Genomic DNA, 6,848 nt, shown 5'->3' with positions numbered 1-6,848 from the left:
AATGTCACCAAAGAAAACGCACTAGAAGTGAAAGACAAAGACCAGGGATCGCAACTAATGAAAACACATTTATTGCACTCTAATAAAATAATAGACTTTTAAATGGAAATACGATTGCCACTTGAATGGCAGGTATAGAATACGTACAGTGGTTTATCAGTCAATCAGTCCCTTGCAAAAGAGCATCTAGTGCTCTGTTACTCTGGTTTGTCACAGGTGAAGCAGGGAACTAATGGAGATACACCAACGTGAAACTGAGACGGAGCCAATTGTTAACATATTCTGTTCTGGAAATTCTTACTCTGAAGCTACAGCTGCAGTGTATGTCAGGGTTGGAGAGCTAACATTTCACTAGACATTTTGCTAGACATACATGGTCTGACAGCTCCTGATGTTAGTTCCTTGTGAGGAATGCTCTGAATCTAGAGACAGCTTCTGATTTTCAAAAGTATTAAAAGGAAAAAAATTTCAGGTGCTCTGTTGGCATGAACTACACAATTATGCTAAGGACAGGTATCAGGGGACTTACATGAATTTTCTCTAGATGAAATTTAGCTCCAGATAATCTTACTGTCTGGTGGCTTAGGGCTGAGCATTATGTACAATAATCTATGTAGAGTTTTTCTCTATATTTATATACAATATTATATGCTGCATATAGAATTTTTGTACTTTTTTTTTTGTATAATAGATGTTTTGTAGAATTTTGCACACAGAATAATTGATATACAATATTCTATGCTGCATATAGAGTTTTTCTCCATGTTCCTCCCAAATAGCAGTAGAAATTTTGGAGCTGATGCAGCAAGGCAATGAAGTGCCAGCATTGTCTTTCCTTAGTGGCCAGCACTGTCTTTCCTTAGTGGCCAGCACCAGCTCTGACATCTTAAACTGGAATATTCAGCATGTGACTCCAAGCTGAACAAAGTCCTGGGCAGATATGTGAGAGAAAGGGCAGCTACAGGGTGAACTGCCCTGCATTATGAAATCAGCTTTTCATTATGCAGTCATCACCATGTGCAGAATGATGACACACGATAATCCAAACTTGTGAAGCTCAAATGAAAAGCATTATTTTTCGCTGATGAAAGTGAAATCCCATGGAAGCTACATGGAAATATTCCCCTGTCTAATTGCCCAGACAACTTCTGTTATCATTGAAAAACACAATGCCATGCCCTGCTTGCTTTCCTGGACTATGTTTTTCTGAAACTTTGTGTGCATTTTCCAGTGCCATGGACAAAAATATTTGGGCAGGATAGTACTTCTACAGAAACAGATACTTAAAGAGATTAACTACTCCTGGTCTCCCCCAAGAAGGAAGGTAAAACAGAGTATGTGTTACCTACTTTACTCAAAACCAGAAAACAGAGCTAGAAATTATTCATCAAAGGCCAACAAGGACAGCCAATAAGGTTTGAATGCCTTGTCTTGGTTTCAAAACATGGATGCATATACCCTTCCCCACACACACTCTACATTACTTAGCTATAACAAACAGGCAGGCAGAAAAAGAAACAAGGGATGACAAACTCCTTCCTTCCACTGGGACAAGGCTCTGTACACATTCAGGAGGCTCCAACATGGGAAAGAGGCACAGACCCCTCTTTTTGCTGTATCCAAGAAGGTTTGAAGGGCAGGAAGCACTGATGAGAAACTCCCTGTAAGAGATGCCCTGGTTGCCTCTGCAGCACGACTGATCACCAACATTTGCAATTTTCCCCTTTCAGATGGCATGATTTAATGACTTTCTGTCTTAAACTTCTGGCCCGTTTTGGGATGGAAGTGCTAATTTTTCTGTCTTTTCAAAGTTTGATTCAGAAGTGGGAGTTGGGATATCATCTTCCACAAAAATTAGCACACTCCAGACATTTTGATTTGATTCAAATCACACTGCACATTTCCAGATTAAAGGTCTGAAAAATTGTAAATGCCTGTCTGTTAGACAGACTTAGAGCCTTTCCTAGCTGAAGGACACTTAGTCTTAATGCTCATATAGGCTTAATTCCATATACTGTGGGTGACTCATTCTTTCTTCCTATAAAAAATCTGTGTGTTGGTAACTATCATAAAGCAACTGTAATATGTGTGTTATGCCTGTGCAATGGGTAGAGTACCTGAAACTAAGAATACTGCTTTATGATGCATTTATTGTTTGAAAATAAAGGTTCTTTACTTTGATTTTTATTTGTTCCTGCCTTTCCTCCTATTTTGGCAGTATCCCTTTGAGCAGCCCCAAACATATAAGTCTTCCCTTTGGGATTCTTTGGTATGTCTCCAGCTATGTATGATTCTTTGATATATCTACAACTACAGCCTTCTGTACCTGCAAACCATTTCACTTTCATGGTAGGCAAAAGATATAAGAGATTTTTGCAGCCTCTGTATCTCTTCCAGCTTACCAGTCCTGATTCATCCTGAATTACAAAACACAGAACCATTTAGGAAAAGATCTTTAAGACTGAGGCCAGCTGTTAGCTCAGCACTAAACCATGTCCCTAAGTGCTGCATCTACACTGCTTTTAAATACCTCCAGGGATGGTGACTCCACCACTTCCCTGGGCAGCCTGTTCCAGTGCTCAGAAACCCTTCCAGTGAAGAAATTTTCCCTAATATTCAATCTAACCTCCCCAATGGGCATTACATAAAGATTTTCACCATCTGAGGACAAACTTTGTTTAGAAAAAGAACAGTCTTAGAAATAAGTGTACCCAGGAAGCATGAAAAACTATTAAAGTCTCTAACAAATCTATTACTTCGTCACTATCCCTAATTACTCATAAGTATTTCTTAATCTTGCAGTAACAAGTAAAAGTATGTCTTTCTTCTTTTGCTACTGCAGACATATGGGGTGATCAGGTTACTTGTACATCATCTACATCCCATGAAAAAAAAGTTAAAAATAATGCCCCTGAAGTCAGCTGATTCTAAAAGTCAAGCATGAGTTGGCATCTCTTCTCTGGGCAGATCTAAGTCTTTGAAATGCCTTTCATAAGGGCTGCAACCTTTGCCATTGTGGCTCTCCTTTTCTGAATTGCTTGATGTTCCTCGTGTTGTCAAGGAGACAGTGGGATGATTACAGTCCAGACCCACGGAACTCGAACCTCATGCTGTGTTCCAGCCATTTAAAAAGCAGTAGGCTTGTGATGTAGGAGTTTAAAATGAGCTTCTAAACTTCAGTTGTATTTTCAGATATGTAATACCTGTGGGAAAAAATGATTGGAAATTGAAATTAAGAGCTCACATTTCTTTAACACTATATGAATGCATATTGCTACGGCCCCAATCTAGAGAATCTACACAGACATATTACAGAACAGTTCTTTTCTTTCACCTTCTCAAGATACTCCCAAGGAAGCAAGTCAGTGAGCTTTTAAAAATAATGTGTCTGATGAATTTTTTTATTCCTCATATATTAGGAATAAAAATTATTTTTGCCTTTTTTTTTTTTTTACTAAAAAGCAAATTAATTTTAAGAAATGTGAGTCACTTTTGGGAAGGAGGAACATGAGAAAAAAATATTCTTGTTTTTTTTGCAAAACTTGTGACCTTGAATTAAGGTTTCCTTGCTGCTCCCTCCAATCACCCCATCCAGTCAGGTGGATGTAGGAAAACTTCTGCAATTTTTTCATCTTTACTGTTGAAATAACTGATAAATGTTAAGAAAAGAAAGAAAACAGGCTTTAGGCAAGGATATTTAGAACAGCAATGTGTGAAAATCTCTGACTTCAAGGAGGCTGCATTATTAATGAATAGAAAAAGATTATAGTAAGAAAAAACTTGAGCTACTGGTCTAAATTTATGCATGGAGTAAGTGTGGATACCCCAATATTTGTTTTTCCATTCCTATACCAGATCCAAATGTAGTCCAGCATCAGAGCCAAAGTGGGGTTTTTGCACAAGCAATCTTGCACTCTTACACCAGATCATTTTCAAGGACACCAACTGATGTGATGCCAGCTATATCAGACAATGCTCCAGACTGCAGAAAATAAATTTTAGAAAATGGACCTGAATACCATAGGTACATGGAATGCTGACAGTGGAAATTAAACACAGTGAGAGATGAAGCATTCTAATTAAAGGAGTAGATTTGTTGTTAAATAACCAATGGACTTCAAAACCAGCAATTCTTTCCTGCATAAGAAAATGGAGGTGGATGAAGTTGCACAGTAAATCACCCTCCTTCTCACTTCTCACTGCTAAGAAATTAACTGCTTTTCCTGGTCACCAGTACAAGACCAACATGTACCAGCTCTGACTGTGCTGCAGGGATTAGGTCACCACACTCTTTTCCTGGTACCTTGGTAGTGCAGGAGATACTTCATGTTCATCAGCAAGTAAATGTGGGACACTGAAGGGCATCAACCTCCACTGCTGGCTGAGAGAAGATTCTTTAAAGGTGAATAACTCCGTGTTGCCTGGACAGTTTTCTTGAGCTCGAGCAAACCTTGCTTTTCCTCTCCTTTCTAACCAAATGTCAGAAAATGATACCCTGCAAGCAAAAATTATCCATTAAAAGGCTTCATGCTGGCTTTCAGTTAACTTCCATGGAAAGGAAAGGTACATGTGCCTTACCTTGATTAGTTAGGAGATTTATAAAGCAGGTATGGCAGCACAAGCACTGAAGTCATTGTCAATATAGCTGTTTGTAGGATTTAGCAGTACTAATAGTGGACCTAAACAGAAATAATAACAATTTCCAGCCTGCTTTGAGTTTGTTTATTTCATAATACCAACAACACACATTGAAATTTTAGCAATAACCCATTTAGATTTTTAACAATCTAAGTTCTTGGTGCTGGAACTGCAGATCACTAAAGAACAGCTCAAAACTATAACTATGAGTCCTCACACTAATGTTCTCCCTTTTATGACACCCAACCAAACTGTTAAATATTTAACAGTGTAATGAGTAGGAGTGTAGAATGGGCCAATTTAATGTCTCTACTTGGATAAGATGGCTCTTTTGTTATCCTGTGCATGTGGTGTTAGCAGTTGTGTATCATTAACCAGAACAGCAGATAACAAGTTCATCTGCATGCTTTTCCAATAGCCCATTTTCCTACAGCTCTAAAGGCCAAGTTTCTTTCAGATATTTTTCTCAAGTGAAGAACAAATGTCAGGTTGACTTAAGAACTGTTATTTTCTTAACTTTCTTAGTGATGTTGTTTTTCCTAGCTAGTTATGGGATTTTTCTCCTAGCTAGACAAATACAATTTGTCTTCGAAGATAACCCAACCATTATAAACCACCTCCCTGCAACTCCCAACAAATTTCTCACACACACGTTTTCAGATTTTGCCTCCCTCACTGGTGCAAATGGTTGCATGTACTAATGTATTACTTCAGGCAGCCTAAATATGTGGTACATAAAGCCTAAATATGATACATGTGAAGTGGTGACACTACAAGCGATGCCCAATGCCTTAAGCATCCCAAGATACTTTTAGAAACAGTAGTCCCTTTGGACCAGCTCTGCTGTAGCTTATCATCTAGCATGTGTCATTTGACTTCATTCTCCTCTTTCCAAATAAGAGGGGAAATTAATGCACTCACTCAAAAATTATGCAAAGTGTAGCACAGCTGGGTACAGCAACAAGACATTTCATCCTAAGGCGATAAGGGGCTCTGACACACCTGGAGACATGATGCTCCTGAACTGATTCTGACAGGCTTCTCTCTCATGCCTCCTCCCCTTTGCCCTGGAGATGGTCAGCAGTTAAAAAAGGAATAGAAACTGAGCACCACCTAATTTATGAGAGTAACATAAGGAATTTTCCATCCTTCAGATACAATCCCACACTGAAAGCTGTAAATAAATCATGCCATATTCACACATGTTTTTAACAATGATAAGAATATTCTAAATTATAGATGATGAAATCAGCTACAGATTTACACAGAGAGAAAACTGTAATAAAGTCTCATTCATTCCCCTAAATGCCCAGGGAGTTTGATATACTATGTGAGAGAGTGTTTCAGGGGAAAACTGTCCGCTGAACATCCTGAAATGTTTTTTAAGGCTTCATCCATTCTATACTTAATACTTCACCAGTGGAAGTCTGCAATAGACATTCATTGCCACTAAAATTTCGGGCTTTTGGCCACTGTCAGACTATAAGAGTAATCCTAAAACTGTAATGGTGAATTCTAAAATTGTCCCTATAACTTACCAGATAGCCTGGAAAGAAAAAAGGTTTTGGGAGGGACCCTGGAAGCAGAGAGCAGAGGGCTCTCCTGGGGCAGAAGAGTTGGACCTGGACTACACCTTATGTGCTGTTCGGGGCAGGTGAGCCCCGTTAGCTGAGGAAATTGTCTCTCACGGTGCACAGCTAAAGACATCTGCACAGCTGATGTCACTTAGAGAGCTCTTGGCTCAGGGCCCAAAGGCCCTGGGCCAGGCTCCCTGGAAAAGCAACTGGATTTGGAGAATTTAGCAGAGGCTGTAGTACAGCTAGGATGGAAATCAGTGATATAAGGATCAGACCAGGGCTGTGACTTGGAGGATAATCCTGAAGTGTCCAAGGATTATTGGGCTGAGGCTGTCCCCACACCCCCCGTACAGTTAACGTGCGACAGTTCAGCTGAAAGAGTGCTTTGCCTGGGAGACAAAGTGTCTTGGATAACAAAATACAAAAAGCCAGTTCCTGCTGAACTACACCTGAACTTTGAGCCTAACCACAGCATGAAGAACCCAGAGCAAATAATCTGTCTTCAGCTTAGCCCACATTTGGTTTGGTAATTTATTTTTTTTTCTGCTACAGCTCAGAGCAGAACATGGCCCCCAGCTTGACAAATAATAACAATCAGAAAGATGACAAGGGCAAAACCAGTTTGGTTCACAC

At 39.4% G+C, this 6,848-nt stretch overlaps 1 long non-coding RNA gene across 2 annotated transcripts; it reads right to left on the bottom strand.

Moving 5' to 3' along the window:
- Positions 1-451: 451 nt before the first annotated feature.
- On the bottom strand, positions 452-6,252 carry LOC138109837 (uncharacterized). Of its 2 annotated transcripts, XR_011150724.1 has the most exons (5): positions 6,177-6,239; positions 5,641-5,705; positions 4,579-4,679; positions 4,304-4,495; positions 452-3,203 (listed from the first exon to the last, which is right to left on the bottom strand). It is a non-coding gene; the product is annotated as an uncharacterized lncRNA (long non-coding RNA). The 2 variants fall into 2 exon arrangements; XR_011150723.1 differs by lacking the exon at positions 5,641-5,705 and having other exon boundaries at positions 6,177-6,252.
- Positions 6,253-6,848: the final 596 nt, after the last annotated feature.

This window comes from Aphelocoma coerulescens, chromosome 4, assembly GCF_041296385.1.
Source record: "Aphelocoma coerulescens isolate FSJ_1873_10779 chromosome 4, UR_Acoe_1.0, whole genome shotgun sequence".
NCBI classification, from domain to species: domain Eukaryota; kingdom Metazoa; phylum Chordata; class Aves; order Passeriformes; family Corvidae; genus Aphelocoma; species Aphelocoma coerulescens.
This window is presented reverse-complemented; position numbering and strand designations above follow the sequence as displayed.